Below are 23,589 nucleotides of genomic sequence, written 5' to 3'. Positions count from 1 at the left end.
ATCGCCGTATATGAATCACCTACTGAAGAAAGTATTGTAGAAGAGGTTAAAAAAAAAGAAAATACTGATGAATTTGAAGAAGAAGATGACGAAGAGGAACATGCAGTAGAACAATCCAAACTCACAGAAGAAGACATATTAAACGATTTATGGGTGGTAAGAAATGGTTTAGACAAGAAGCAAATGTTCCCGATGATTTTTTTTTAAAACTAGACGATATAGAAACTTTTTACGAAAGAAGGACAATTTTCAAAAATATTAAGCAAACAAAACTTACTGATTATTTCTTTTAAATTATATTTAAGGTTAAAAATTAAATTAAACTGTAATATGATGTTTGATGTTGTTTTTACATACATACAATATACATAATAAAAAAATAATAAAAAAAAAAAGTTGAAAAAAATACGTAATTCTATTTAACGAATTCCTCTATATAACGAATTTTTTTTGCTGCTTATTCGACTTCGTTATATGGAAGTTTCACTGTATTATATAATGTAAACCGTTTCAATCGGCTCATAAACGAGCTAAAGTACGTCAAACGTGATCATATAGATATTTGGTGAACAAATAATGGTTTCTTTATTTTTAAGTCGTTTAAGTGATGGTCTGACGGTAGTGCTTAAGCGATATCTGAAATTGTAATATGTATTTGTCGAGGATTAGTTGTCACCAGGAGAAGATTTGTTGAACAAAAACACATGTTTACCTATATATTCTTCTGGAGGCATTACTTTTTTCATCGATTTTGTATTAAAAAAACATATTTATCAGACAATAATCACCAACACCCAACCACTGAGATTTAGTATTACATAAATATAATTATTTTTTTTTTTTTTTTTTTTTTTTTTTTTTTTTTTTTTTTTTTTTTTATTGGGTAACCCGCGGCAACATAGGCCATTGGGTGTGGGGAGGGCACTGTAGGTTTTTATATTTGGAAGGTTTGGTAGGTTTTATATTGGGTAGGTTGGTACACGTGTGTGTTGTGTTTGGCAGAATTTCTAATGGGGCACCCGTAGGTTTCTGCCGTGCCCCGGGGTGGGGGGATGGCGGCACTTGTTCTCCGGACACCGTGACTTGCACGGAGAAAAATGCCGCCCAGTGGTCGAGGATCGAACTCGGACCGGCTGTGCCGAATCCGTCGCGTTAGACCACTCGGCCACCTCGTCCCCCAAATATAATTATTATTATTAGTTAGTATAATATATATATAATATGTATATAATAAATATTATCATACAGAATCTCAAGACAATATACGGCAACGTGTACATCATTCAAGTGAAGTTTTTCAATCGGTTTTTGCCACAAAGATTTATTTCGTTTAATTATTTTTCGTTTGGGTCCATTCATTTTTTTGTGATTTTACGTCAATTAAATGTCCGTAGCCGCGCACACCATGGTACTTGCGCTGTGTGTAACTGTATGATTGTGCCACCCCCGCCAACCGCGATTGCTAGTCCCCGGGGATTCAGATATTTCGTATAATCACGAGGGTCGATCGTAGTGAACAGCCTGAAAAAAGAGCACACAGTGTCGTCATTTATATTTTACACACAATATATGCGCTCTCACTTTCGGCTCCGTCGGGTGGGTGGAGTTTTTTTGTGGTGGTGGAGGTGGTGGAGGCCCACCGATTTTAATTACACATGAATCGGCCGTCGTCTCGCCACCCCGTACAGCCAATCGATAAATCGCGAGCATTCTACACCGTCACCGACGAGTCGACGAAGTATTAAACTCACGTATATTATAACCTATAAGATACATTTCGCACATTGATTATAAACTACCTATATATTATTGCTAGTCCGAACGAAACGAGCAACGGCCTAGTATAGGTAACTGCGTAAAAGCTTCGATCCCTGTAAACGGGATGAGACGACAAATCGAAGACTGCAATAACACCTTATTTCTTCCCAAAAACCTGGCAACGTTGACTAGTCACTGCTATTATGGATGTCTCGCACCAAAAACAACACTACCTCTGCATCGATAAATTCTAGTTTTGTGAACCATAGGGATAGTATTACAATTTATTTGTATGTGCTTCGTCAGTCGATGGTGTATTCTGAATTAAAAATACTATCAATAAATGTATATTATATACCTTACATAATTAAATTGTAAAAAATGGTAAAATTTTTTTAAGTAGATACCTGTATTTAGTTGTACTACCTATAATCTTATTATAATAGATTTTCATAAAAGTAAAACGGTACAACAATAATTTAATTAACATTTTATATTTCAACTATGTGAGATGTGAGACTGATTGCTCATTGATAATTTCTAAGTTCGCTAAAATAAATATTTAGAGTTCAATGATTATTCTCATTATTTTGATTCCTTATAAAATATGTTAAATAATTAAAGTTAAAAGTTTGTATTTGTTTTTCAATCGATAATTTATAGATACAAAATGTTTTTAATTTATGAACTCAAAATTTTTTTTTAAGAATAATAATGTTGAAGAACATATTTTCTAGTTCAGAATTTCGAATGTATTGATTATAATTTATTTATCGGTTAACTTTAAGGAAATTAGCACGTATAGAAATAACATCTAAGATTTTTTATATGAGAAGTACAGGTAACCCTTCTGATGTCGTTGAGTAAGGCAGTGTCATGTGTGTGTTAAATTGAAATTCAATGAAATCATTGAATACAAAATAAAATTCTGAGCCATAGATACTAGTCGGCCAACCTGTATTACTAAATATATTTTATTATTTATTTATTTATTTATTTCATACTGAGTAAACTCCATTTACAAAAACAAATTACAGCAGCAAAATGTATGTTACACGCATCAGTATACTAAATTAACACAGCGTAGGTAACAATTTTTCATACATAAATAATAATAAAACATTTTTAAAAAATATGAATATGTATATTATATTGCTATTATAATAATTTCTTTTATTATTAGCAATGTTAATATGGTAAGTTTAATTAATTTTTACAAAAAACATCACATTTTAAAATGCCACTGTGTGTATAAAATATAATAATATACATTAAAAGTTCCAAGTTCCCATGAGCCATAATATGTTTTAATAAACTACTTAAATATTTTCTAGATTTTTAATTTCAGTATAAACTACTTATAAGGAACCTTGTAATACATTTGCAAGCCTTATTTAAAAATTTAACATTTTTTAAAATGTTGGCTATAAAATAATTTATGTTAATAAATTATGGTTTTTATATTATTAGGTGTAGTCATTGTTTTGTACAATTTTATAAATATACATCATTGTAAAATCAATACATTCATTGCTCCGACCAGAACCTAGAACGGCTGTCATAATATTATTATTATGATTTAAAACGATTTATGGAAATAGGTATTTGGTTAAATACCAACCTGTTTTAATCTTTTAAACAAGGCACCTTATTTTTAAGCCACTAACACATAATTAAAAATAACTGTTGAATATTATTATATTATTATTGATTTAAGGTTTTATTCATCTGTGTTGTGGACACACTATAGCTCAATGTTATAACGTTAATACTTGGATAATTAAATGTTCATCAAGTCAATGGAAATTTGATGAAAATTCCCGTGCATTCGATCCTTAAATAGACTATACTCAATTATATAACTAATAGTTAAGATGCTCTTAATACCTATACTATCGAATCTTAGTGTAAATATAATAAATGTATATTTATTATTACACACTGCATTTACTTCAATTATAGTTGTTATTATTATTACTTTTAAAGCATCAGAAACGTATATTCTGTTTATAATAATTAAATATATACTAAGAGTGACTTATAATATTTTAATTATAATAATATTCAGTACATTATTACACTCTGTGACTATAAATTTAATATAAGAAGTAGATACTTACAATTATTATTATTATATTTAAGTTTTAATCTAACCATTATATATATATATATATATAGTGATGACAAAAATTACCTACATTTACTGCCACACTGTTAGGAATTTAGGATAGTTCAAAAACGAATAAGATACATCAAATATGATGTGTATATACAACGTGACGTATATTTTGTTTTTAATGGCGTAATAAATAATAGAAAAGTTAACACATATTACATAAACTAAAGAGTAAAAGCGTACACCTACTATATCGACTATATCTAGTGTAAAACATTTATCCAACAAGACCATATAATCCTCTTTTATTAGTACATTTCGGATTTAATAAAAATTCGTGGGCAAGCTATGAATAACACAATTAATGTCTGTAGGTCATATATTGCACCCAAAATACCTATAAAGTTATATTAAATATTGAACAAAGTGCCTTAATGATGTGCGGCCGCTTAGTCACCCAGTTAGTTACAATTTTTATCGTCGAAAAGTTCAATAAAAGATCTAGATAATATGTCACGCGAAAAACATATAATACTTTGTGATTACGATTGTACTTTAGGGTTTTATTACAAAAAAACCTCATTAATTGATCGCATATTTTGGGCAGCTGTCTATTACAGTAAAAACATGTCAACCTTTTACTTTTTACATCCTACCTCTATGGTGTTTGCTATGTAGAGATAATTTTCTATTGTAGAATCATAATACATATTATATTATATTGGTACCTATGTCCAATGTCGGTAAAATTAATCCAAAATGCAAATAAATATAAAGATTGTGTACCAAAGATTTTTGATTTTAAGTATTTTTGAATAAAAACCATTATAAAAATATTAATTTAGCTTGAGTAACTATTTCGAGTTGAAATTAAAAAAAATGTATTTTAATATTATATTTTAACTATAGTCAGATTTTACAAAAACTGTCGTGGGGCTTATCGATTGTACGAAGTAAAATAAAAAAATATATAAAACTAATAATCAGTGGTATAAATATTGAAAACAAAAGTGGACTGTATAATTTTGGCGATGTTGATATAATAAGCACTATTTAGATTGTACTGAAGGGCTTGCATTTGAAAAAAATTTCTGTTTTATGATATAAACAAACGTTATTCAACTTTTGCGTTTATCGTTATTCAGAATTAGAACGTTATCCAAGTTTTGCGTTTATCGTTATTTAGAACTAAAACGTTGTACAAGTTTTGCGTTTATCGTTATTTAAAATAGAGTTAATACCTATTAAATTTAAAAATAATAACTAATGCGGGTAGGTGATCCCGGATACGGAATATAATATAATCAATTCTTAGATTGTTTGCATGAAATTAATGTTTCAACGAAACCAATAGACCTTTTAAATAAATAGATTTTAAAATATTTTATAAATAACGTTTTGCGTTATGTTTTGTTTAATGCTATATACTATATTTTGTTAATCGTTAAGTTTTGTTTTGTGATATTTAATTATTTTTGACTATTGATTTCTGTTATTATTACGTTTAAAAATTTCAATCGTGTTTTTGTCAAATATAACGTTATAATAATAACGTTGTTATAACGTTTGCAATCCCTGGATTGTACGTATAGATAATTGTATGAACGTATAAGATTAAATTGTTTATAATTATTATACAAATATATATATGTATATAAATAGATAAAAAAATAAATATACTAATTGATTAATCAAAATGTATTGCAATTTACACCTGGTTTATATTATTTATACATTGGGTCGTATAAATGGGGAGGGGTGGTTAATCTTTAGGGATTCTTAAACCTAAAAGTATAACAACAAAGTTATGTGTTTAAATTAACAAAATATCGACAAACAAATATCTAAAATTATTTGGCACAAGTGCGTTAATTAAGACGTCCAAAAACGACTAGCAATAGGTTCATTGCGATATTATGTAAACCACAATCCACGTTAATAAAAAAAAATATTATATACTGCGATGGGGTTTTGAAGACTCAACTGCAGTTGATCGACTACTATTTTGCAATTATGTTCTGATATTGCACGATAAAACAACAAACAAATATATCAATATATAACAAAGGTAATAATATAGAATAATTAATGATAGTAAAATAGTAATGATTATGACAAGGGACGGGTATCGCTGGAGAGCATGCCGGGAACAGTAATAATAATTATATTATAATTTTTCGATTTATTTTATCAGAATAATACCTATAGTGTAACTGCTGTCGGTTGATTTAGATGAGTCAATGCATAATAATATATTAATTAATATAAAATACATATAAAAGGTACCATAATAACAACGGGTTAATATTAATATAGGTCAACAGTCAATGGTGATTCTGTGCAATAGACAAGTTTAATTGTAATACTTGTGATTGGATCTATAGACAAAATAGTGCATGCAAAATAAAATTAGGTAATCAAATTTTACGGTTACTAAGATAATAGGAAATAATATGAGTATATTTTAAAGAGCTGCATAATAATAATTTATAATAAATTGGTTTCTGCACACTGACCATGGTAGTTTGCACAACTAGGGTTTTCTCTTCCCTGGAATGGGGACGTTCCTGGCAATTCCCAAAGGGTCACGGGAACGGGATCGTTCCCAGGAATACAGACAATTAAAACGTATATTCTTATAAGTATTGTTTTTTTTATCATAATACTTTAAAAGTTTATAAAGTTTTTACAATCATTTCGATTTAGAGACTAGTAGACTACAACCTTTAAAGCTGTTTTAAGTATCTTACCCACATAATAAATAAAAGTGCCCATTTTTAAATAATTGTATATCTATATTCATAAATATTTACATTGGAAGGACGGAATGGACGTTTTTAAATCCAGCATAGACCGTATAGTAGATGTAACATTATTCAATTTTTAAATTACTATAACTCTATAAAGTTGTTTATATCATAATATATACAAGGCAATTCACCAAACATGCTCACCCCCATTTTTTCCTATAATGATGAATTTATTCAAATTGTGATATTTGTTTTTTTTTAATATACTTAAGGACCATATTTTAAATAATATATTGATATTGTTTGTACTACTTAAGAGTGTCCAGTGGCGAAACAAACTTCTAATTTTCAAATGAGAACCTCCCTTTTTTACTGTGAATTATTTAGTAAATCATTTCCTTTTAAAACAGTGATATTGTATCTAATTTAAAATACAAACGAAAAATGTATCAATTATCAAAGAATTGTACTAAGGATAATAGTCCTTAAAAATGGTTTTATAGTAACATAAAATGTATGATAATATTAGATCTATTATTTTTTGTATACTTGGACCACTTTTACAAATTGTAAATATTGATTGATTAATATTAATTACTAAAGTTTTCAAATCTCCATAGCCATTATATCTTCCAAACCCATTATCATGAACCTAATTATTCTTAGTACACAAAGTTAAATAACTTAAAACTACTCGATCGAATTTCGATAGTTTAACACTTTCAGAAAAATTATCTAATAAATAATTTACTTTAAAAAAGTTGGGTTTACTTTACATTTGAAAAATAAAAGTTCTTAATTAATACTAAAAATCCCTTCAATTTTAAAATAAGATATTTAATATTGTATTAAAATTCCAAAATACCAGATTGTAAATAACAGCGTTGATGACGAAAAAGAGGATTGAGAATGTTTGATGAACCATCTTGTGTAATAGGTACCACGCATAAATAATTTGACTTTATGAATGACATAATGCCCTAGCATAAAGACACATTGTGCATATATTTTTATTTAATTTTAATTATAATTGTAATTATTATTTTAATTTAGTTGTATAACTTCAAAGAAAATTATAACATAATATTTTTTTATGTATAATTTAACTAACAGTGTATTATTTTGATCAAAAAATTTAAATATCTAATTGTAATAGTATGCCATTGCCTAACACAGTGATTAATAAGTAGTACACAATTTATGGTTATAAGAACGTCGATTTTAATGTGTTGAGACCAAAAAATATGCTTTATAAAAAATAACAATAAAATAATCTACAATGCAATAAAAAAATGATGTTAATAAAAAAAATACATCGAAATTATTTTTTAAATAATATAAAATATTTCAACATTTTCTTTTACTTTACTATTCTAACTAGGTACCGCTTTTAAAGGTTTATTTATATAAGGTTCATTATAGATGGAATTTACAGTTGCCTATCCACTACCATATTTTCCATTATGTACGTATAACGCATTGTGTCTACGTATGTATAAAGTTCACAAAATAAAAAATATACCGAAGCAAAAAAAATAAATTTTAAAGCTTATTCATTATTATTATTATTATTTTATGAATTGAAATTTAAAATTTAGTTCCAACTTAACGCGAACATACAACACATAAAATATACGAAAAATTCCTTGAAAATATAAAAATGCATTAAAAATGCTAACTAAAAATTAAAAATTTGGTAATTTAGAATAATAAATATTTTGTCAAAAACCGTATAATTGCGTAAAAATTTCCATTCTTCCTTATTTTTTATGTTTTTTCTTTGCTTTTGTAAACTACTGGGAATTTTAAATGTTGACCTCCCGAATTCATCAACTCGATTCACTTTTCCACCGGAAAAGAAACTGAAGTAGAAAATTGAATCATTATTGCGACTACTTCGTTGTACACAACTTACATTGTTTTACATCGTGTACAGACGTTACTCCCAAAAAAAAAAAAAATAAAAATATTTATAAGAATAATAATAAAAAAACATCATTATAAAATGAATACATTAATCGCTTCGCTAAGAATCAAAAATAAATATTTCATATTTTAATTCTATGATGTATAAAACGAATTTTGTTCTTGGAAAATATTGTTTTAAGCTCCCAGAATAAAATGTTATTTGCATTTAAATTCCTAATTATCGAATATTTTTCAATATTCCTTGAAATTATCATTAAGTTATGTTACCGAGAATCGTTCAACACAACTCAAGAAGTACGGGATGATTTTTTTAATTTAACTTTAAAACTGATGTAGGTATTTTGAATTGGTACTTTTGACTTAAGCACGGATTTGTTTATAAAATTGTGTATAATAAGACAGGCCAATTTAAAAGTATTATAATTATCATTATTTTTATTTGGACTATATTATAATATAGGTCATTATCTCATACCTAATTTACATAATTCTATTTTAATAAATTCTTCAAATTACATTTTTTTAAGACAAGTTTAATTTTTTTTTTTTGAAATTTATCGTAACATTTTTTTTTCAAATAAAGAACAATAATTATTATTGTATTCAATAACAGTATTCTCTGTGTATACGATAAACTAGTACAATTTTCCAAAAATACATAACCTTTTTAGTTTGTACTTATTCTATAATAAGAACTGAAAACAACCATTTTACGTCTTTTTTTGATAATTATATAAGATAAGACATAAAACTGCGTTGTTTCTGTCAAATTAAACTCACAAATACAATTGTAGTCGTTTTCTATTAAATTCTGTTTCCATTATATTCTAGTTATTATAAATACAGTTCAGAAATAACCGAGACGGAACTGTCCAAAATATATAATGTTGTAGTCATTCATCTAGAGTTATTGTTATATACTGTCCTAATTATTCTATTAGTATATTTCGATTAAATTTTATGAAATTCTTTTTATTTGTTAGGTTTATATTTTTACAGTATGAAACTTTTAAATTATAAGGTATCTTTCTAGAATAGGTAGATACTTGGATACTTGAAGTTATTCATAATTAAGGAACTAAATTATTTTACACTCTAAATTATAAATACATAAGTATAAATTCTTGAAAACATTATCTTCTTAAAAATGCCTAATACATATCTATTAAATCTGAAAACAATCTAAATGAACATAGGGTTTTAGGACAATATTGTTGATGGACAGAACACCCACCTATCCTCATGCTATACATTTTAGTTTAATGTTTTTTGATGTACTTAGATTATACATATCTATCTACATAGTTTATATTATGTTTTCATGCTGTTCGTAATCATGATGGGTTTTTGATAGGTATATCCTTAAAAACGTTATGACTTTGCGTTACCGTATACCTAGGTTACTCCTAGCAACCGGTGAACAATTTTAAAAATATCTATGGTTCAATTTTTTTTTCTTATATGAATTGATTATTTGATAGGTAATTAGTTTGATGGTTGTATGTAATTTGCACCAACATGTACCCAACGTAAATAAATATTGACCGAAGTTAATGAAACGTAATTTTGATTTTCACCAAAATTAAAACCGATGGTACAATGTGCGAAGCTAGACTACTCAAAACAACTACTTGCTACTATAGGAACTAACGAGGTTTTGGTATTTTTTCAATGATCGAAGGCACAAGACGATTAATTACCTATATATAATACCATGTCAAATAATCAAATTATCAAAAACATTATATTTTAGTATTGGACACTGTCGATTTTTTAATGGATACTTCCGACAGTAAACTCTATCTTTGAATTCAGAAGGTTTAGAACTCACTTTTTTATACATTGTCGTTCATTGGCCAGTTTAACATAGACACAACGACGCCCGTGTTACATCAAACTTGTGTCGCTGTCGTGAATGAGGTGCGCGTTTACAATCGTCAGGTGGGTATAGACTCTTAGTAAAATTCTAAAATATTAAATACAATCACAAATTTAAATTTAATTTTATAACATTTCAATTAAGATTGATGAAACTTTAAAATTACGTAGTATTTTTTATTTTTTTATGGTGAATCTTATAGGGACTTCCAATTTGATTTCTCATCATCAATCTCATTAAAGATAATTTAATTTTATAATTTTTGTGAAGGTGCCAATATTGTTTTTTGTAAGTTTTTAAATTATTTATTTTCGAGGAAAAAAAAATATCTGAAGATGTACTGGAATGGCACATGTTCTAAACGAGCGTATCTCAGGGATGATTTATTGACTTTTGATAGACAATATTATATTCAAATTTAATAAAATGCGAACGACAGGATATCCCTACGAACAATATAAAATGTTGTTTACTCGGCACACTGTTATTTAAAATAGAATATAATGAAATTATAAAAAAATTTCATTTTTTAAAGTTTTGTGTAGAACTTTGAATTCAAAGATTGTTGATAAATAAAAATCTAAAATCTAACAATTATCATAATCATTATAGGCAATTGATAAATAATATTTCATCGGTGGAATGTATGGTTACAATGGTGTAATGTATTTACATTTTTTTTTTCAGACTTGAATATTACTAAAAATTTTAAATGTTAGAATTTTACCACAAAAAAAAAACATTTACAAAATTAATAGTATAACAGAAAACACAAAAATAATTTATGCATTTAGATCAAACTGGGATTTTAAAGAAAATAACATTATAAATATTTGACATACATTAACATTGGTCTAAGAACCACACAAACTTCTGAGATACAACTATTAGGAGTTCTTTTAATATTGTAGCTTTAACAAATGAGGATATAACATTAAAAACAAACAATATATTATGTAAACGTAACTGAAATTAGTGAATTTACATACTTTTATTAAATTAAATAATATTATACATATTGTATTGGTAAGTTGTTGAATTAATTTTAAATAGTTTCATTACTTTAAAGTACGTTAACATTGAAATATTTATTTTATAATATAAATATAGTTATGAGTTATAAATTCAAATCTGAATAAAAAAATAAAAAATTATAATGTGTATATTTTTTTATACGATGGTGTGAATAGTAAATGCAATGTATAGTAATGATTATAATATAAGTATGTTAATTTTTCGATAAGTGAATTTCAAATGGTATTTTGGTTTACTGGTAACAAAATAATTATAACAATAGGAAGTATGTATGTTTAAAATTGTATCCACTGTGTTAAATTTTAAGTTTGAAATACATGTCATCATCATCAACACATAATATATATCTTTTATTAAAATGTGTTATTTATTTTTTACGGTTCTCAGAATACGTATACTTAATATAATCTAATTTTAGACCTAAAAACAAACACCTAATGAAAATTGCATGGTTATAACCTAAAAGATAGATACCTAAAAAAATAATACGAACTCATTAAACTGGTGTAGCTGAATTGCCTATTCGTATTGCCGTGCTATAAAAAATTAAACATTTTATAAATTTTATGAGATGCCCCAATGGCCATCGCTGAATAACTATAAGATAAAATTCAGATTTAAAGTGCGTACCGAATATTGTTTAGTTAGGTGCACGATTAAATATAGTATGGTTGCCCAATAAGCTATGATGAGACCGCATAGGATTTAAATCTTGATGCCGGTGCTTCTGGTGGACTAGTTTTTACTCATCTTATTAATGTCTGAACTATCAAATATCAAAATTAAATAAAAAAATAAACAATAATTATTAATTAATATTTAATTAACTAACATTTGAACAAATTTTACTTTACCACCGGTAGCTCTGTAGGTAAAAAAGGGTCACCACATCACGTGACTTTTCGATTCGAATCGTATCCTAATACGTGATTAGGTGTCATGGACACATGTAAGTGTTATTATACTAAAAGGAGCACAAAACACAAAAATAAGATTTTTAATTTGAAAGAATGTTCAGTTTTAAAAATTATGGTATAAGGTTTACGTTTTCACCCACATTATTCAATGAGTTATGAGTAATAAATTGAAAAAAGTGTGACGTCATTGGGCCGATGCGATGTTACGTTAATTGCCTATCTTATGCGTGTAAATGTTACTCACTTCACTCAGTAATTTACCTACCTTTAAAATATATTTTCCAATTTTTGTTGTACGTATGTGGTGTGTTTTTATGTACTGAAAACGTTAGTGAAACCAGAATTTTTTTAATGTGTTTAGTTTTTTTAAAATATTTAAAATATCTATTAAAATATATTGACGCGCTGCCCCGTCATAACTACAATTATTTATGTTTGTATGTAACTAAAATATCTATTTAGTATTTTTAATATTTAAAAAAAAACCAAACGTTATATTGAAACTCTGATACTTCTAACGTCTTGAGCACAAAAAATCACATATATCTACATTAACCAAACATAAAAAAAAAATATGTTTAGGTTAATAAATCATTGTGTAAAGCGAGCAACTTTAACAGGCGTAAGATAGGCGATTATGTAGAGCCCGGCCCAGTGACGTCACGCGGTTCTATTCTAGCCAATATCTCCCAAAGAAGAATTTCTTCCCAATATCTCTTTAAATAATATTTTTTTAATATTTTTTTTTTTTTTGATTGGATATTTACAAAATGGTTTTTAGTAGTTCCGACTACAACTATTTAGTATTTAATAATAATTTGAAAAACATTTTTTTTGTGTGTATGCAGCTTTAAACTAATGGCATTTTCTGGATTTATATTAATTTTTCAAGCTACTGTTTGTGGTAATTGGATTGTTAGCTGGACCAAGATCAATAGTATTATTTTTAATACTAATTTTTTTTTTAAATAGCATTCAGACACGCGAAGAAAAAATGGTGTGAAAATAATTCAAGACTCTTCTTTTAGAGTAGTAGTAACAATGAAATAAGTAATATTATGTCCGAGTGCCTACAAATAAATGTATAGGTATTATACGTTTGAATTTGATATATAATTAAAAACGTTTTAATAAAAATTAATATCTGCTACCAAGTGTTGGGAAAATTTGACTAGTTTGAATATTTTCATTTAATTAATATAATGTATTTTTATTTTTAACTGTATTTATTGTAGAGCAACTTCCATGATATTCTTCTCGTATTATTTTCCAAAAGGTTCTCTAATCGAAAAGGTTTACTTTATCGCTCAACATAAAATTGTCCTCATGTTGAGTCTGAGTCATAACATCAAAGCACTGCAGCAGTTCTAACTAGTTTTTATATTAATTAAATTAAATTACAATTTAATAAAGAAGTCGTCAGATGTACTTGTTTATTGTGTACCGACTGGTAATGCCACTATCAATGTAGTATAATAAATTAAAGGAAACTCGTACTAGGTTACAGTATAAATATTACGTATAAAATACCTTTTACGCCCTTTTATTGCGCCCGCACATGTTTGTCCGCATAGTCATGGTTTATCAATACCATTGTCAGTTTTATTCGAATATGATAACATTATTATTTTTTTTAGCCCCTCAGATGTGTCAATTATTATTGTCTTTAATATACTATTGTGTTGGAATTCATATTAACTTAATTAAAAAAATTGACTAGGTAGGTACTATATTATTCCGTAGCTGCAAATATATTATTACTTTTTATTTAGATGAGCAAATATAAAATATGTTATAATATTATATTATTTTTATTTATATAATCTATCTAATAAATTATGTAAATTTAAACATATTTTACAACCATACCAACACTGTGCAATTATATAAACCATTAATTATTATTTAATTTAAGATTCAGATTTTAATAAAAACTAGAGACGAAGAAACGTTTCAAATTGCTTTCCTTACTCGTTTTGTAATTTTTTCTATACTTAAATAATATAAACAAAATATTTATAGTATAAATTATATAAACATATTAATTCGTATACAACTGTTTAGGCAAATGTTATTGTGGATTTTTTTTTAAATATCATCATATTAAATTATATTTCAAAATTATTAAAAATGTAATTAGAACCCGTATGGACGATTAATTTACTAAAGTCTATATTTTGTATGAATGTTTTTCATACACCGTAAAATGACAAATAGAAAAAAGGTCCATATAGAAAGTTCATGTGCAAATGACATATTTTAATTAATCAGTGCTCAACAATCGGCCTATACATTTTAGCACTGAACAAAGTCGAATTTTAAACTCTGATAGATGTTGAACGTCGTTGTCGCATTATTTTCCGCATTGTTGTCCGTCAGTATATGATAATGTCCTCGCCTCTCCGGGAGGTTGGTTGTTAGGGAGATTCCAATTTCAATCGGAAGTTACTTTATCCACTCATGGAACTTACATTTTTGTTCATAAGTCATTAATCAGAGTGATAATGATTTAATGACTATAATTTTAGATACATATGGGTAGCATGTACATGTGTCCAGTTCCATCTGATATTCAATATATCACAATTATTGTATTTTTATACCTCATATGTTAAAGGGAATGTATTATAATACTATGGTTACATAAAAATAGGAAAACATTTTTTTTTCATCGCATACAAGTCCTAAATATGTATGTATAATAAGTGAGTATACAAATATCTGCAAATAAAAATAGTCATGGTAGCCATGTATAACCATTACGCAATCGATAATATGAATTTGTATAATATGAATAGGTACGTGTACTAAAAACATATTATATTGTAGTGTATATTTTAAATAAAAACGAAAGCTGTTATTATGGTGTACAAAATTCAAAATGAATACTCAACCCTCCTTGGTAAACTCTAAATGTGACCTTCGTGTATTGTCTACGTTTTACCATTTTAAATATTATCGTTTATCAAATTGATAGGGTCTTTTTTCTCTACTTACCTGTTCATTATTATCATTAATCCAATAATAAAAATAATCAATATATTTATTGTTGTAATCTAATCTATTAGTACACATACTACAACAGTAGTAGTATATTATACAAGTATAATATTATGAGAGTTTAATAATAATTAACATAAAATAAATATATATGTGAGGGAAAACGCCTATAAATGTAGGTATTTTTTTTTTTGTTTTTCGATAGTTATTTACTATGGAACCGCTTTTGAAGTAGTATAATCCAGAACTTGTATTTGCTGAAAATATATGTACCTACAATAAGCCAGAGATTATTATTCAAAAATAAATAAACATATTATGAAAAATCAATTTTGAAAATATTATAATATTCACCCTTGTCCAGTTGACCGTCAAGTCTTATGGCCTCTATATATTTAGGATTATTTTTAATCACGAGTAAGATTATCATTAATATGTTTCCGAGATAAAATATTCATTAAAGTTGACAATAATATTGCATTGGTTATAAGCTTATAACTTATAAATTGTACAAGTTGAGCATCTGAAAGATCTAAATGTTATATTTAATGATGAGGCTCAGAAGTTAAGCTTTGTAATGAAATCTATTGTGTGTTGCATTTATTTATACTTCTCAGGAACGACAGTGACATAACTTTTTTTTTATAAGCGTTCCAAACATTTCAAATATTTTGTTGTCTTTAAAAATAAAAAGTATTTTCCAGAGTATTTTCTTTGAACTTTTCATTAAATATTAAATACAATATATTTGGAGCGAATTCATATCGGGCTGCTGATGCCTAATGGTATTAAAATTAAATTTCTTTTAGAATAACCATTTCGGTTCAACTGGAAATATTATACTTGCAAACATTACCATGTTTGTGTACATATACAAATATAAAGTTTAGGAAATGAAAAACGTGATATTTTGTTATCAACTACATTTTTGTTGTATGAATATATTATTTTAAACTTATTTTATGACTTCGGTCGTCTATAGCCGGTGATGTTTTTAATAATATACAAACGCGTCAGATTACACTCAGTGCGTTTGCACGACTGTGTTAAAATGGTCTTAGATCCGTGAACACTTGTGTTGTGACTGGTAAATGAAATAACTCAAATTATAATAATATATATATTGTATACAGTTTCTAGGTAACTCAAAACATCAGAAATCAAACGATCCATAGTTTTCAAACGTTTTAACCATTTAGGTATATCCAAAGTTTTAACATCATGGTACATCACGCATAATAGCTAACATATTGGTTATTGTTAAATAAAAAAAAAAAAAAACGGGTAAGTGGGTAACGCTTACAATTAGGTGTCTAGAGAGCACTGTAATTTGAATTCAATAATATAATATCATTGTATATGAAAAACGATTCTGAGCGAAGAGTCAGCATATAATATTACTAAGTATAGGTACCTAGGTATATTGTATGATATAATTGTGATTAAAGTAATTTATTTTGCCATTAGTACTACAGTGGGTTAAATTCATTTTTGTCGAAAAAATTGAATTTGAAAATGTCATTATGTGTATAACATTTATAATAATATACCTACTCTAAAAGTTTCATGTACCCACGAATAATATTTTTAAACACACACACACACAAAATAAAGCACATTGTAAAATCAATACATCCATCGCTCCGTTCAGAGTCTAACATAATTACATTTCAAGAACCAATTTCAATATTACTATTGAAATTTTAGTATTTTGTTGTCGTGTCTAATTACTTTGATAGTATTAGCCAATCATAATATAAAAGCCACAGCATAATACTTTTAATCAACTGAAAACAAATACTCAAGGATCCTTATAAACGATTCCAACAATACTGGTATTGTTAATTTATCATGGTAAATTAAATATCTGAAACCAGGTGGGGATTTCGCGTGTTGATCTTTCTAACTCAATTTGAGTTACTCAAACTAGGTATCAGATATAAAGCGACTATCCGCACCTATATTTCAAACCGTTTTGCCATATTATATGTACCACTAAGCTATTTTAATACCATCATGCATCACGTATAAACTAAAATATATTATTAATTATAAAGTTAACAAAATAACCACATCAATTCTATTGAACTATTAGTATTATTCGTTATTTCTGATTACTTTGATTGCCGCATAAGCGAATCATATTAGGGCCATGTCTTAATAATTTCAATCAACTGAAGACAAATAATCAACGATTCCCATAAAGTTAATTTAATTTTTAATTAGAGCATATAATAGCAGTAAAATATAGTACATATTGCGTATTAGACATTAAGATAAACAATAATTATTACTATCATTAAAACGATTTATTTGTTTACTTTTATTCTGTTTGCAATGACCGATCTTATACTTTATACCACTTTAAAATTATTAATTTGGTTAAATTTTAACCAATATTTCGTTTTTTTTTTGTCTACTGAAGCCAATAAAAAAATTATACAACTATAAATAAATAATAAATGACAACATAGAAGCATATCACTTTGAATACATTTTTTCAATACACACTTCAGAATAAACTTAAAATTAAAATTAATTCGTTTTATAAATATAATAGATATTGATATTTTAAATTTTTAAAATGATACATTGTTAAAAGTCTAAACAAATTACAATCCTTCAATAAATGATTATTTTTCATCTTTGTAGAAATGTTGATTCCATGGCCCTGGTATAATATAGGTTAAATAAGTTTATTTTATTTATAACAGTGGTTACACTATACCGTTTTGTTTAAAATATCTGAAAAATCTTTAAAAATTTAATGGTTTTCGGTTGTGTATCAAATTAACTGGTTAAATACAAAATATCTCAATAATATTGTTTAGACTTTATTATTTTAAAATGAAAGTACATTCAATAAATTAAAAATATGGTAGGTACATTAAAATGTATTCTTGTTACGGACCAATATTCGGACTTTTGGAATTTTTTTAATTAATTTATGAATTATTTATTATTTGAACAGGATTAAAAAATCTTATGAATTGTTAATGCAATATAAACAGAAACTTAAAATAAAAATGTGTACTTAATTTGTGTCTGCAAAATTCATTTAATTCGATTTTTAATTTGTCTAAATGTCGATATCCTGCAGTGTTGTTATTATTTGTATTATTATTATTGATCCATACACCGACATAATATTACGAAGATGAAAGTCTGAACGAATTATATAGACGTACACCGTCATCGAAACAAATCGAATTCCGAGTTGAGTATTAAACCGAAAAATTGGTTATAAGTATATATTATTATTATTACTATTTTAATATTGTTTCCAGCGGAGTTTCGTCGGGAGAGGCTTAGACGGTTTACCGGAAATGCGTACTTCTGTCATGTTGCACGATTAACGTGAAACTCAAAAAGGGTTGTTGGTATATGTATATAATAATAGTTTTTCAATCAAGTCGTGGGATGACGTCTGTAAATAATAATACATGACGACGGCGGGATTTGCAACGAGATTAAATAAAGCGGTCTACATATACTGCTGAACCGTCGTCGTTGACCACTGCGATAAAAATAATATGCAATACGAATATTATTATAGCATAATAAATGTAATGGTTGTTTGCTACTTACACACGCACACACGTAATAAACCTATATAATGGTCGTGTGTACAATATACGAGACAATACCTCTGGCCGAACGAGTTTCTCAAGTCGAGCTGCGGGGGTGATATTATCGTCCATAACATTTGACTTCCCTAGTTTTATTTTACGACCGTGTCATTTCAGTTTTTCAGTAGAAAAGCAAACACTTTTTCTCCTTGGAGCCAATTTTTATTTTCGCTTACCTTGTTTTTGCTTGCGGGTATTCGCTGCAACCTATAGGAGCATTGTGCTTTCATAAAATGTAGAGGATAAAAGAAATTAGCCGATTAATAATATTACTACCGAGCATTAAACGAGAATTAAAAAAAAAAAGAATTTTCAATATGAAATACATGATGTTATTGAGTCATCAACCCAGGCCAGCGGGTCATAAACTCATAAATAATGCCGAGTATTAGTTGTTTGTGTCGTACAAACATATTTTAAACAATAATCTTCAATAGATTAAAATGTTAATGCCCGCATTATGTTGAATACGGGCGCCAATGACACCTATATAGGGAGTCAAAAGTATTTCATGTATGTATAAACAATATTATTAACTCCCTCGGATGACATACGCACATGTAGGTAACGTTAACTTAAACAAGTTGTTTCCCACATTACAAAGTTATTGGGGGAAAAAAATAATGTACACCACTACTAATGTCAAATCAATTAAAAAAAAATACATTTTTTTTGTATTTTCCAAGTAGTTTTTTTTTTGCATATAATTGAAATAAACATGTTTTTGATAACAACTTGAAAAATAAAAAAAATTTAAAATTGTTAGATATTTAAAATCTATAGTTATGGTGAAAAAATAATGGACTTTTAAGTGACAACTTAAGTTTTTTCCAAAATCTATCAAACACTGCAGTGTCGGTCTGTCTTACGATTGAGACCATACAATTTAAAAAAAAAAACTATTTTAACTGCCTTTTAATACATCGCAATATACTTATTTGCAATTATTAAAAAAAAATTATAATCAACAATGTTCTACTTACTTTTTTTAAAAATTATTGTATACATAAAATTAAAACAACACATATACCTTATTGTAAAAAAAAAATTCAATAAAATATATAAAATATAACATTAATTAAATAAATTATAAATTATTATTCTAATATTTTTAATTTTTAATTCATTGCTGAAAGATCCTAACAAATCAATCATTTCATATTTGTTTGTACATTGAATGACAACAAACAGACAAGTTGAATTTCAAGATATTGATGGCTTATCTTTGAGTTTTATAAATTTTCGTTTGCATTATATTGTAGTGTGATGCACGGAAGTATAAGAACACGTATTCGTATGATATATGCACAATGTGTTAAACAAACCAGACCTTGTCATTGGTTCAAAAATAATTTGAAATATCCAAGTCACGACTTGTAAGTGATTGAAATAATATATATTTTTCCATTTAGCTGTGGGCCCCCAATATTGTAAAATATCCTAGGGCCTTTGGAAATCACCGGGACAGACGCATTGCGTTACTATTTTAGGTCTTATAATAATATAATTTCGAATATTATTCTACTTTAACAATATACATTTTTCGACCACATCACAAGAACAACATATCATTATAATATCGTAAGTACTTACGATGGTCGCGTTGCCGCAAAAGACCGTCGAAAAACTGGGCGGCAAATTCGTGGACGTTCTTCGGTTGCACGCGGATGACGGCCCGGACCAGACGTTCGGCCAAATAGTCGAGTCCCCGAGGTATTTCCGTCCGCTTCCTGTACGCCTCGTACGCCATTCTCCGGTCCACCATGATCCAGCAGCTAGTTTCCGGCCCTGTCGGCGCCACCTCGTATGCCACCGGAAAGGCGGAAATGCCACCACGTCGGAGGAACCGGGCGCGTGGAAAATGTCCCCGTAGCGTACCCACGCAAAACGGCCGCGAACAATGCCAGGCGATTGCTTGCCACGCACAGCTTGATCGCCCGTGCACCCCCTCCCCCTCCCAAAGTACGTCGTGTGTTGTCCGCGACTTGTTACCATAACGACAACGACGGCTGTACATTGTAATACACGTTACCTACCTACCTACCTACCTACGAGAAAACACGGACGTCACGATACGGTATAATATACCGTTATATTATAATATTATAAGGGCATAACGCGAGACGTGTGTTGTGTGTGCGTGCGCCAGTAAATAATCGCCTTGTACCCAAGACCGTTGGCCTTTGGCCGATACCGTGACCGTGGTCCGGGTCAAATAGAGAAACTTGGCTCGTCCTTGGCGTGACGTGCTTATATGCACGCGACGAGGGTCGTGCATACTCTAGTGTTGTGTCCGTCGATCCAGTGTACCCCTATACACACTCACGCGTTCGTATACGATTTGGTGTGTTTGATTTATATATGTATATATAATATATATATATATATATATATATATATATATATGTATAGGTACTTATTAAACGTTTTGAGCATGTGCAAGGAACGCGATGCCAAGAGGACTTTTCCCAGTTGCCGAGTGACCGCCTCACAGAAGTCACGGTGTTTTCGGACGGTAAAATCGATACCCCCTTGGGATAAGACGCCCCTATGTAAATGTTACCGCCGCGCACGTTATCGCTCAAGCGAACGCTGTCTATTCGACCAGCGACTAATCGTCAAAGGTTCTATAATTTGACAAACGATCTAATTAAACCATGTAGAAAAATAACGGATAAGGTCAAGGTGTATATAATAGTATTATACAACAGCCAATGAAATACGCTTTTTGATTCATTATATATAAAAAACAATTCTATTATTATAGTATACGTCGCTTGGCGTACTATATATTAAATACATAACGAATAGTTTGACTTTATTTTTCATGAAAATAAATAAATATATCGAAGAATACGTCATTAGAGATAACTAACGATTAAAAAAAAAAAAATACTCGACTTACTAATTTAAGAAGTATTAAATCGTTGGTTATATAATATTTTTTCCTGTCACTAGTTAATTATCTCTCCAATTTGTTTCCTAATTGACAAAATAAAGTTTAATCAGAAATAACACTACCGATAAGCATTTTCAAAATTTAAATAATACTATTGTTTCACCCTCCGTTTTAATTGAAGAGCTTAATACAAGCATACGCACCGATGATTATTTTATTATAAACAGTCACGTGTCCAGATTCATTGAACCTAATAATTATTCAATTTTGACTAAAAATTTCAAAGCCAGCAAATCATTGCACTAAGTCTACACCTCTGCAATATTATTATATTATATTTATGTACGTAACTGAGCTGTGCGGTTTATATGCCAATTTTATCAGTATTACATTATTTTTGCTACCTACTACAGAATTTCGATTACATTTTATTGACGCCGTTTCTCCCCGTTTTTTTTCGGTTCTGACCCCGCCCATATCAAATTTCTAGTCCACATGCGTGACTTTAGCTTCGGTTACAATCCCTTCGTTTGTGTTCGATATATTATTACCTTTAAAAATTATTATCCTCAATTTCGTTACGAGTATTGAAATTCTTGGGGATATGATAATAATATAATATAGAGCATCACTGAGTTTGATTATTATATTCGGTACAACAAAACACCTTTAAGCGAAATGTAAAACATTCATAATTTGATTAATCGAATAATATCAGTAAACAAAATATGATAACCGTAAAAAGATATAAAATAATTAAATATCAATATTTATTCTATTTAGTAACATATTGAAAAATGTATATTTAAAATATCTGATAATAGGTTTTTTGTTTATACTCAATATTAATAAACTATGAGATATATACTACCTACTATTATACATCATAATAACGGTTGAAAAAGCAAAAAATATTTACATTTTTACATATTCACCGCATGCATATTGTAATATTACAGTGTCCTATAAAAATACACTCAACTATTAAAGCACTTAGTATTTGGCTGATATTACTTAAGATAGAAATAGGTAGTATCCACCTCTAATAACTGTCAAATTATTTATTTTTCTTTAGTTGTAAATATAATTAATTAATTTAAGAAATTTGTTTGTTTTTTTTTTTATAGATAAGTGTAATTTATATAAATTACCAATATAATTATGACCAATTGAACATAACATCAATGATTTCATACCAAAATTTCGTACCTATTTATAGTTCCATATTATTAAACATTTTAATATTATCATCTATACATTTTATCGATAAAATGCGTTTCTCTATTTTCCTCACGAGCAGTATATAATTTAGAGACATCGTTAGGTTACCTAACTATAAAGATATTTGTGGTACCAACCTATTCAATTATTTGTGTTCTAAGAATGAAATAATATTGTGCAATGAAATGTATTGTACTAAAACAATTTTGAAACACCAAAATAATTACCTATTCATTTTGAATATTAAGTTTATTTCGTTCTGTTTGAAATACTGATTATTACTGATTTATACGCTAAAATGTATATGCAATAGAAAATGGTAAAATATGCAAAAAAAATAATATTTTAAACTTTATTAATCATTAAATAGTTGTATATGAAAATTGATCACATATAATACAATTATATATTTTACCATCAGTTTTGGAAACTTTGGTAAAAAATACGTCAGTTTTT

At 27.8% G+C, this 23,589-nt stretch overlaps 1 long non-coding RNA gene across 1 annotated transcript; it reads right to left on the bottom strand.

Moving 5' to 3' along the window:
* Positions 1-931: 931 nt before the first annotated feature.
* On the bottom strand, positions 932-1,766 carry LOC132935793 (uncharacterized). The gene is made up of 2 exons (XR_009663344.1): positions 1,582-1,766; positions 932-1,521 (listed from the first exon to the last, which is right to left on the bottom strand). It is a non-coding gene; the product is annotated as an uncharacterized LOC132935793 (long non-coding RNA).
* Positions 1,767-23,589: the final 21,823 nt, after the last annotated feature.

This window comes from Metopolophium dirhodum, chromosome 1 (assembly GCF_019925205.1).
Source record: "Metopolophium dirhodum isolate CAU chromosome 1, ASM1992520v1, whole genome shotgun sequence".
NCBI classification, from domain to species: Eukaryota; Metazoa; Arthropoda; class Insecta; order Hemiptera; family Aphididae; genus Metopolophium; species Metopolophium dirhodum.
The sequence above is the reverse complement of the archived record's forward strand: the minus strand, read 5'-3'. Positions and strand labels throughout refer to the sequence as shown.